This window comes from Anarhichas minor, unplaced genomic scaffold (genome assembly GCF_050575085.1).
Source record: "Anarhichas minor isolate MPS153535 unplaced genomic scaffold, ASM5057508v1 ptg000018l, whole genome shotgun sequence".
Taxonomy (NCBI): domain Eukaryota; kingdom Metazoa; phylum Chordata; class Actinopteri; order Perciformes; family Anarhichadidae; genus Anarhichas; species Anarhichas minor.
Window position 1 is genome coordinate 5,438,792 of NW_027466464.1, and position 11,333 is coordinate 5,450,124.

Consider the following 11,333-nt stretch of genomic DNA (forward strand, 5'->3'; position numbering starts at 1 on the left):
TGCAAGCTCATTGTAAAAAGGCAGGAAGTAGTGCCCTATATGTGCGGGTAGTAAGGGCGTGGAGGTCAGGGTGGTGGATGGAACTGTAGCACGTCTGACTTTCATGCGTGAGACTGGAGTTTGTGTCCCATAGACCTTTAACCATCTGTCCCCAACCGTAACCATACCGTATGCCTAATTTCTACTGCTTGGTATGGGTTTGCTCAATTCCACTCAACTCACTTTTTGGTACGATAGTACCCACTCAGGTAAGGCGGGATTCTTAGCTGTTCGCCGAAGCAATGCCAAGTAAAACTGCCGTGACATCATCTTCAACACCGCACTCGCTGGATCCTTCCTTCTGCAACCAATCAGAGGGGCGTCTGCACTTCGTCAATTGTACGGGGTTGTGCACGGGGTTGTGCACGGCGTAGTTTGCGGTCGCTTTTGACAGCAGCTATTTAAAAGCGCCATCTTCGAGCAGGATGTCCCGTGTCGTGCTAGTGATGTTTCCCTCTGACCAATTTTGCAGTGTTTTACCTCCACTTTTTAGTATTGGCTCATCTCGACCGAGGAGGTGCCAAAAAAGGTAACCACAACTTTTGTAATGGAAAACAGGATCTTGCAGATTCGTCCAATATAAGCATTTTTGTTTGGCGATAGGTTTGGACCACATGTGAGGGTTGTAATAAAGACAGAGCTTTACCGTCTACCTCAGCTCTTTCGTCATCCCCATAGTCTGATACAACGGCCCGCATTACTGAAGCCAATGTACTTAACCAGCCATTAATCTGACTTGGACAGGTTCCCTGTTGTAAATATTCTTCAGAGTTAATAAAAAAACAGTTAAGAAATCTGCTGGATCGATTTAGAGAAGGCTGCTGTTAGTGCCTATGGCAGAAGAAAACACTACGGACCAGCTGCGACATCCCATCCCACAAAAAAGAAAGGGATTCATGGGAAATGCCATCTAAATGCAAACAAATCTCGAACACCATGAAAAGAAATCCCTCACAGATCAACTCAAGCATGATCTCATTTGTTTGTCACCATATCCAGATGTTTCAGGTAATTTGACAATGATATATTGACGTTAGTAATTACGAGCTTTAAAATCTGACCTTTTGAACACGCAGACAGTAACAAATTACGTCTTGTTCGTCATAAATCCAGAAGAGATAATGTTGCTTCTCCGTCTGGGCCAGGTAGGATCTGTCTGCGGGTATGAGCTCTTATGTCAAAGCTTCATTAAGTCCCGGTCCATGCTGATTGTTACCAGCTGCACTCCAACATATCTCTGCGTGTGTGTATGAGTGTTCATCGGTTTGTAGAGTCTTGGCTGGTGAGTGAGTTATAACCTGCACTGATCTAATGAAGGTCCTGTGAAGAGGAGGACAAGGTACACTTGATATGTCCTACATACCATGGGAACGTCAAATAAGCATCCCTGATGTTTTTATCCTTTGCTTCAGAGTAGAATGTCATGATATAGAGAGTAATGTTAGTGTGGGAGCGGCAGAACAGTAGGAACCCAGACTTTCCCAGAGCAGTTTACGGATTCGATCTGCTAACCCTCAGGTCACCGTGGGGCTACTACTAAAAGTCGTGTAAAGGAATAGTTGGGGGAAGAACTCAAAATCTAAAAAAAGATTAAACTCATGTTATTTATTTAATTAATGGAAATCTATCTTCTAAAATCCTCCACAATATATATTATCTTCATTAAGATTCATTAAAAATGATTAGAATATGACATTTGACTTTATAATTGAAGATACCTTCAGCCACAACTGTTGTATCTGTCATTTGCATGAGTGCAACATACATTCAGAAGCACGCTGTTCCCGCTGACATGCTGAAAAAGGCATGTAGTTTGTGGTCTGGGAACTTGGAGCGGGAGAGTGGTTAAGTGGCGTGACCATCAGCCCACAGGTTCAACCCATCGGCAGCCTCTCTCCCATGATGCACTCTGACATACAACTCTTTGTTGGCAGTTTGGATAAAATGCACACATGCACATTTTTTGGTATGTTAAAATGAAAGTACTTAGAAAGAAGATATTGGTTTTGCAAGTCACAGTTGGGGAGTCCTGACTGAGAACAAATGTGGTCCCAGAATGGATCCCTGGGGCGCTCCAGAATTTAGGGAGGGAGCAACAGCGAGTGTGTTTACATCCACAATTAACATTGTTAATTGAGAGTTACTCGGTTTGTCTTTGTCTTATTTGAGTGGGTTTAGGAGCCGCCGAGTCTGTGCAATCCTTTTTGCGAAATGTTTTTGAAATCAAACGGTGTCGGTGGATGATTTGATCAGCGTCGACTGGCGCGCTGCAGAACTCGGTTCCATGTTGATTTAATAAAATCACACCTCAGTCCTCAGTGGGACTCCCGCTCTCTCACAGTGGATTGATTTTGACCCTCGGCTGACTTCCAAAGTCAATAAACAGCAAGCACATGCTGATGAAGGAGAAGTGAAACTGTTACTTTTGGCTCCCTGTTGGCTGCTTTGATGTGAAATCGCTAGAGGACCTTTGGCTGATATACTCAATATATACAGACATCTGCACCTCACTTCATTCGTGTTTTTATGTTCTTTGCAAACATGTTATTTCTTTTTTCTTTTTTTTCCCTTTTACCCGCAACTGTGGAGAGAGCCGTGGTAGGCTAATGAAAATCGGCTGCCGCTCCATGATTGATTGCCCGGACAGCCAATTGGAACCCTGCAACACACAGAGTCGGTTTCATGTGAACCAACAGTGGCACGGCTGCTCCGTCATTTCATTAAATGTACCGGGGCTTCAATCCTTTTTATCCGTGACTCGTATTGAATGAAAGAGAGCCAGACGGGATGGTTATAGATCCAAAACCATGTGTGCAACAGTGCAAATAATTCCACTTTTCATCAAGACGGCGGAGAATAGACGGGAGGGAGGGAGCCCAAAAAACGAAGCATGTACCAGATGAATTAGTGAAGTATATATCATGGAAAATGACTTCTTTACAAAGCGGGGGTCATGTACCTGTGCTGGATTTAAGAAGCTTGTATGAGTTATCATGCCATCATTCCACGCTGTCAGTGCCTTTATTATTTGGGGGATCAGCGACACTCGTATTCTATTTCACTCCTCGCTCCTTTCGGGGGTAAAACCTTCCACTGCAGCCCTGCTGAGCCCGCTCATAACCGTGGGGGGAGTTTTTAAGACTTCATAAGTTTTACCCAGAGCAAAGCCACGAGACTGATTCAGCTGTAATCTTATCCGTGCGACGCGAGCTGCGCAGTCGGGCTCGGAGACGTATAATATGAGCTGTGGAAATGACAGAGTCGCCTCCTAAGTTACAGGGGTACCAACTACAGAGATGAGCTATTGTAGGCTCTGTGTGGCGGTGGGGGGGGGCAGTCACGGGGCCGACAAAGAGCTGATTATGTTTAAATACTAAATGTTACAAAGTTTATGTTTATTAATCGTATGCTTATTTGACTATACCCAGTTATGTTATTTTATGAAGTTGAGCACAATTCTTTCTCAAATAAATACTGGAACCGATGAGAAAATGCACCATACAAATTGTGTTGCACATCATTACGTCTGGGTTTTGGCAGGAAAACCTGCCGAATTGCTTTACAGCACAAAACTAAAAAAAAGGCCGTACTTTGCAGATGATACGCTATTATTCCTTTGCTATTATTGTTGAGTTTTAGCATGCTTGTTTACCGCCAATGAGAGGTAATTCCATATTCTCCGTAGCCGGAGTGTGAAATATGAATTATTGGGGCCACCGCGATCACATCGGGACTCTAATGGCATACCAGTCTGTAGCGGGGCCACTTGTATACCTTGCGGCTGGATGGGTCAATTTAGATCACGTTCAGAGTATAAATTAATCGGGGAGCTGGGGGATGGAGTTTCAATTAAGGAAACCTGGATTGAATTGTGCTTGTCTTCTCATGAACTGTCATATCTATCTTTAAATGGATAAAAAAAATGACCTTAAATCATTTTCCCAAGTACCAAAAATTGCCTTCATCAATGCATGCATCTGAGCAATGCACCCACGCTAGTTTTTGCACGAGAAGCAGCGCGTCGACTTATCCCAAATGCAGATGTCAGAGCAGGCTTCCTGCTCATCTGATCTGACGCGTAACATGGCAGATGTATCTGAGCGGTGAATGGCACCAGACGTGGGAATTGAAAATGACTTTTTTCCCCCCTTTAAATCATATTGGTTAGTGTCGATAATGCATGTTTTGTGGGGGGAGAAAAAAAAGCATGGGTTTATTTCCTGTAAATGAAGAGCAGCGGCAGTGTTTTGAGACGTGATAAATCTAGTTTGAGATACAGACGACATGCAAAAGGTCAGGATCGATATGGGCCACCAGAGCTATCAGAACAACTATATATATATATATATATATATATATATATATATATATATATATATATATATGTATATATATATATATATATATATATATGTATATGTATATATATATATATATATATATGAATGAATGGATGGATGGATGGATGAAGGATGAAGCATGTCAGAGATGAAGCATGTCAGAGCATGTCAGAGATGGAGGATGAAGCATGTCAGAGTTCCAGGTATATAATGAGCGCTAATAATGTCAAAAAATGTCTCGCCTATTGTTTGTCTTTGTCCTTCTTCTATTTGGCATGACGTCAAGTTTTGGAACTGCACTTCCCAAAATGCTTTGCGGAATGCAAGCAGCCCACGCAATGTGAGCGGGAAGTTGGTGAGCTCGGTGTGGGTTACACACTTTAGACGTTTAAGAGAAAGGTCCACCAATCGACGCAGCAGAGGCCATTTGTGTCAAGCTTCAAAAACACTACACTTGCCACAATGCATCTTTCTTAGTCGTGCTCCCAATGGCTCACAAACTGTTCTTGACTTGTCAAACTCCTCCATACAGTTCATCCCACCACCTCTTTTGATTGCTCTTGACCAGCAGAGTGCGGAACCGCAAACACATGTTCCTGATCGCCAAATCAAGAGTGCATTGACAGCGATTTGACGAAGACGCAAACAAAGTGTCCAGTCGAAGGTGCGAGCTCCGTTGGGACCGGGGGTGAGGCCGTCCCGCGGGGATCGGCTCAGGCTCTGCTGAGCGGCGTTCGCTAACGGAGACGTCGCTCAAGTCAGAGAGAAAATTAAGAGGTAAATAGAGAGATGGAGCGGGAATGGGAGCTGGTTGGCGGCTGTAGCCGTGAACTCTGGCTGAACCCCTCCTCCCTCTGGTCGTAGCCTCAACGGGGACGAGCAAAGACGTGATATCTTATTTTTCTGAGCCGCGCTGACACAAATTCAGCTTATTATTTTCTCATGCCTGTAAGTGAGAGAAGACGAAGAAGAAGAAAAGAAAAAAACTCCCAGATGTTCATGCAGCTCCTTCACTTTTAATTCAAATAATTTGCAGGTTGTTTTCATGGCGGGGGGATAGAGACGTCCCTCTTGTCAGAACTCCTCGCTTTTGATTGAAGGAAATCCTTGACCCCACGGGTGCCGCCAAATTACGCTGGCGGAACACGATTGCATGTGCATGCAATTGTATCTGTCAATCTCCGCGTGAATATAAGACATGTGGACAGGCCTTCGCCGTCTATGCGATCCAGTATGTGTGTGAGCGAGAGAGATAGTGTTGCAGCTTTACGTTGGAGGTAGAGTTCCCTTTCGAAACGCACATCACGCTCGACCGAGAGGTGCCGATTGTCTTCATCGCGCGAGCATCTTGACACCGACACGCGTCGGTGGAGGAATTTTGTATTTCCCCCCCTGATTTGGCTCATGCTAATTTCGAAAAAGTGGGCCGTCGAACGTTGTCGAATCGTCGTGGTCCCTTCGCCGGCGTGTCACCTCGCTGCAGCTGCGCTCCCTCGCCTCGCTGACAGGAGCTTCGACAATTAAAGCTGTGCAAATAAATGGCTATCAAGTCGCGCGGGGGAGGTCGAAATTGGCCCCGCTTCAAGCATATCAATCAGAGCAGATGTGTGTTTAGATAACAGAAAGACCACGGCAGGGCGCGTTTCTGTCAAGGGTCCACGAGAGTGTGTTTTGTAGAACAGCTGCTTCACTGCAGAGGGGCAGAAAGCAGGTTCACCAAAGAGGGCTTTAAACATTTGAATGGCAAATGTTGCCAAGCCATCTTGCCTTTAGGTTGATTATAAGACAATCTTAATGCCAGTACAATATTGAGCTGTTTTCAGAGAACATTAAATGTACTGTTAGGTTGGGTAAATGATCATTTAGCCCTTTTAAAGCTAGGGTTGGTAATCTTCGTATTTGTTGAAATTCCCATTAAATCCCAACTATCTTCCACAAAATGCTAGCGAGAGTTTGTTGTTCACGTTCATAATGATAATTTTTTGGGGGGGGGGAGTGGCTTTGGACGGAGGCCTGATGTGAGACGGGATGCCAGTGTTCTCGCTAGATTTAGCTAACTTTTTCGAGCCAGTCTTGCTTGCTGCTTTCATTGGAAATGAGATGTCAACACTGGGCGGGGTCTTTCTGTTGGATGGTGAGTTAGCTAGTTTTGTCTCAGGCCATTCTGGGCAATGTACCTGATCAATAAGCAGAATTTATGTTAGCTTTATGTTAAAAAAAACTATTTTTCTTGTATCAAAGTATATATTGATGTTGCGGTATAAAATACCTCTACTGTGATATGGTTTTATCCATATTTCCCATTCTTACGACTAATAGCAATACTTCTTAGGACTTAAACCAGCATTTTACGATACTTTTGGCCAATTGTGGGCCACGCAACAAATGGTAAACACCACACTGACACATTATCATCCTGTTGACGTTCATGTTTCTGACAAACGGATGAATTTCAGTCCAATATTCACTCCTTTTCCCTCTGTGTTTGGTCTCCACCAACCCCTGATGGAAATACCTGTCTCTTTGTTCACCAGCTGGTCGCTAACTCTGTCTGCTGTTTTGTGCTTGGCATGTCGTACACAGTGGATAATCAGAACTTCTCTTTTTTAAAATTTTTTTATTGAAAGCAGCTGCTGAGATTTGAACCAAAACCGTAAAGCCGTGGTCCATAAAACCAAAACAACGAGCTGAAAGATGCTAAAAAGACCTGCGGCGTCGGGTGACATTTTTTCTCGGGTTGCCGCCTCAAGCGACCACGCATTTAAAACCGCAGTACTTACACTTTGAGCCCTGCTGCCTGTCTATGGCTGTATATCCTGCTCTCTACCGTGGCCGCAAAGTCTGTTTGCCATCCAGCTAAGACAGCAAGAAGAAACAGTTTCGACCCTGAGCAGCAGCAGCAGCGACTCACTTTTCCTGCCACAACTGCACATTCCAAATGTAGCTTCGGCCGGGTAAGAACGCGCGTGCCGGCCAAAAATATGAGGCGAAATTAGCATAAGTGCCATGTTCGATCCATCAGAGGGGGACACAAATGGCTGCTGGTCCTCATGCTATCCCGCTTTTGTTGTTTTTTGGCCCCCGTCTTCGGAGGAAGTCGTGAACTCGGAGAGAGGGAGAAAAGGGAGAGGCAGCCTGTTTAAGTTGATATTTGCTCTCAGGAGTAATTTGGAGCAGATTTTTTTTGGGGTGGGGGGGGGGGGGGGGGGGGGGGGGGGGGGGGGGGAATCAGTGAAAGGGCCTCGTTGTAATTCCCTTTCATGCTCATCTTCTATATCTGAAGTCACCACGGGGCCTAAACAGCAGCATAAGGATGCCAGATGGATTAGAGAGATTCTCTCTCTCTCTCTCTTTCTCTCTCTCTCTCTTTCTATCTATCGCTACATGTTTTGCGTACAGGGATCCAGCAGGCAGATGACAGTAGACCAAATCACACTGGCTCTCTCTCACTGTCACTCTGTTCCTCCCTCAAAAGTAACTCACTCTGAGATTTCTGTTTTTTTAGTTTTTTTTCGCTCCTGGAGCTTGCCGAACTGATTTCCTCCTCCACATAATGACTGGCTTGAGCAGTCGCTGGATTCTACTATAAAAAAGTGCTATTACAGTAGAATCAAGTGACACTTCCCTGGTTGAACTCCTCTGCTGAGCTCCTTTCGTGTGGTTTCAGCGCTCAGTTAAAATGTGAGTCATGTCTAAATATTAACTTTTTGAATCATGACTGGCGTGCACGCAGCAGCAGGAGTCGACACTAACGTCTCCGACATGACACACAATGCTACCAGCCGCAGAGATTGATGGGCACTCTTCGCCCACAAACTCCATTACATACAATGGATGCCAGGCATTGCAATGGAGGGAATAAAAGCCGTTCCAATGCAATGCATTTGTGTCTCACAAGAGAACTGAAGCAAAATAAAAGTGTTTAATTTCAGCGTTTTTAAGCTCAAAGTCCTCTTTCAGGAACAACGCTGCCTCGTTACTGATGAGCTGCTTGGTGCTCTAGATTGCTCCACTCGGTGAAACATCCTCCCCTGAATGACAGCTGGAGGTGACATGTTGAGTGCTATCGTGGAAAAAAAGAAAGTGGAGCGGCCCCCGGGGTCGGGAGTCGTCTCTGCCCTGGGATCTGTTCGTCTGGTCGCGAGAATCCTCATAAATGTCTCTCGCCAGCTCATCAGCCGCATCGCGCCACCATTTTTTTTCCAGCCCCTGCCGGGCCCCCGAGCTGGCGGAGACGAGCTGTGATGGATGCAGTGTGGCACGGCCACTCGCAGCGGCAAGGGCCACACTGATAACACCGCCGTGTGTGTGTGTCTGAGTGTGTGCAGGTCAATTCTACTGTCGTTTTTTTTTTTTTATCTTTAAAGGAAAGGTTTCACATTGTTGGATAAACGCTTTTTTGCAAAACTATTGACATCACAATGTAGTAGCCGATACCAATACCAGTGAAATTCCACAAGTTTCGAGACCCAATTTTATATCTCGGTAAAAAAACGAAGCAATACTTTAACATACACTCCATTGCTACAGTTTGCATACAGTCTTTGTGAATTTATTATTAACCTCTGATGATCCGTCTCATGTTTCTTACATTTGAACATATGATAACGTTATAATATACCTTCACGCAATTTACTTAATGACACTGTAACTCAATGCAACCGCTATACGTTAGCTGTTAGCTCTGTTATTTATTCAAGCAGGACTGTGCTGCTAACGGCTAACGTTAACTAGCTCTCCTTTTGCTTATTTCATTGTTGTTTAATTGTTCACAATGCATCATTATCAGGGCAATTTCCTATTGTCCCCAGAACAATGTAATGCCATTACTCTCAAGTCCTGATCCCCGGTACCTACAGTACATCCCCAGCCGAAGTTAGATGAGAGGATTGACACCACTCTGATGTTTGTACGCTAAATATAAAAGCTTGAACCAGGGTGCGATTAGCTTAGCTTAGCATAATGACTGTTTGCAGGGAAAACAGCTAGCTAGCTCCGTCCAAAGGGGAAAACATGTGTTTTGTTATTTTTACATTTCAGTTTTTGTACCAATGAAACAGTGATTTTACCTTTTGTACAAAGCCATGCTAGCTGCTTCCCCCTGCTTCCAGTCTTCAAGCTAAGCTAAGCAGATTGCTGGCTCTAGCTTCATAGGTGAGGATGGTATCAGTCTTCTCATCCAACCCTTGACAAGACAGCGTTAAGGCTTTGTGTAACTATTTTTTCAAACACATAAAGAAATAACCTTACTTTACCAAGCGTTTAATAAAATCATATGGAACTCATTTGGTAAAAAAGAAAAGATCCATGAACCCAGCTCATGAAAAACATGCAAATGTTCAAATCATTGCTTGGCAGCGGTAACATGATGGACTGGAGGGTTGCCAGTTTGAATCTGTGCTTGGGAATTCATGACCGGGGTATTGAATTGCTAGTCCCTCCCTGTCAAAAATAATAAATAATTAAAGTACAGACACAAAGCCCTTGAGCAAGACGTAGACTTAGAAGAAGTCCTGAGTGTGAGTGCAATGCAGGTATTTCCTCAAGTCTCTGGAAATGAATGTCCTCTCTGAGCAGCGCGTTCCTGTTTGAATGCCGGGCTTAAATGCGGAGAACTGTTAACGTGACAACCGCTTCATGCTCGTGCCAGGATGCGTTTGCCGCGGAGGCGTCACCGCGGACAAACGTGAAATCCCGGAGATTGGTCGCCGTCCCTCCCGTCACGCCGCTTGTAAGAGAATTATTCGCTCTTGTAGCTGCGGATTGTGACAAGGCTGCGGCATCGGGGGCCGCCGACATTACAGCTGTCTTCGGGCCGCGGCGCTCACGCGCGCTAAATGAGGGGATGGAGAGGAATCCCGTCAGGCTTTGTGTTGGCCAAGGTCAAACGGCAGAGCGGTGACAATGTAGCAGATTACGGAGCTTGTAAGCCCAAATTGTTCGTGTGAGCTGGCTGACAGGTTGTGCCAAAATAGCACCTGCGGCCGGCTAAGCTGCACGGATGACGGCCTCCTTTTCAGGCTGCCCTTGCGAGGGAAAATAAACATGAAGCGATAAAGTGGCAGATTCGGATGACAAATAAAGCAGATTAAGAAGGTTGTGTGTCTGCCTCCTCCGTGATCCTTGGCGAAGGTTTTTTCCAGGGCTCTGCCCCCCCCCCCCGTCCGCCGCCACCTTTACACCTCCCCGGCAGCTCCGGCCTCGCCAGGTGGTTTGACTTTGCAGCCACTTTTCCACTCGAGGACTTAATGCGGACACACGGGCCCAGCTGGAAACCATTAGGCCCACGGCTCAGCCACCTAGGCCAAAAAAACACAACACCAGCTCAATCAGCTGGTGCAGGAGGCCTAACAGGAAGCTAACAGGAGCGTCTTAACGTTGCTCCTGGAAAGACGTCCACTGTTTTAATCATCCAACAATGGGCCTCAATGGAACCCAGTGAAACGGAAGTTAGGGGCCTTTAGCTTGTGTACTGTGAAGTATTCCACAGTGAAAAGCGGTGTGCAGTTACAAAAGGGATTTAAATCAAATCCTTCGCATTTGATTGGACCGCTAAAAAGTGGGCGGGCCTGGAATGTGGACTGGTGGTTCCACACACACACACACACACACCTCCCTCGTCGCTGAAAGTTGCAGATTGACTGATGGATGGCAGTTTGCGATGTTATTGGTTGAAATTGGTCGGTACTGGCAGACATATTTTGTCATACGGGAAGAATTTTTATATGAAATTATAAGGAAATTTGTTGTCCTTTCCCTCTGTATCTATTGTCAAAAAGGTGTTCAATATGACCGGGAATGTGACACGTGACACCGGGTCGAGGTCCGTCACTGTGGGCTGCTCGTCTGCTGACGTGTGAAAGATCAAGGTTTTGTGCAGATGGTCCTCGGGTCAGAGAGGGCAGGTGTCTCCCTCACTGCCTCTCTGACGTGTCACAGGCTGGTTTTAGCCTC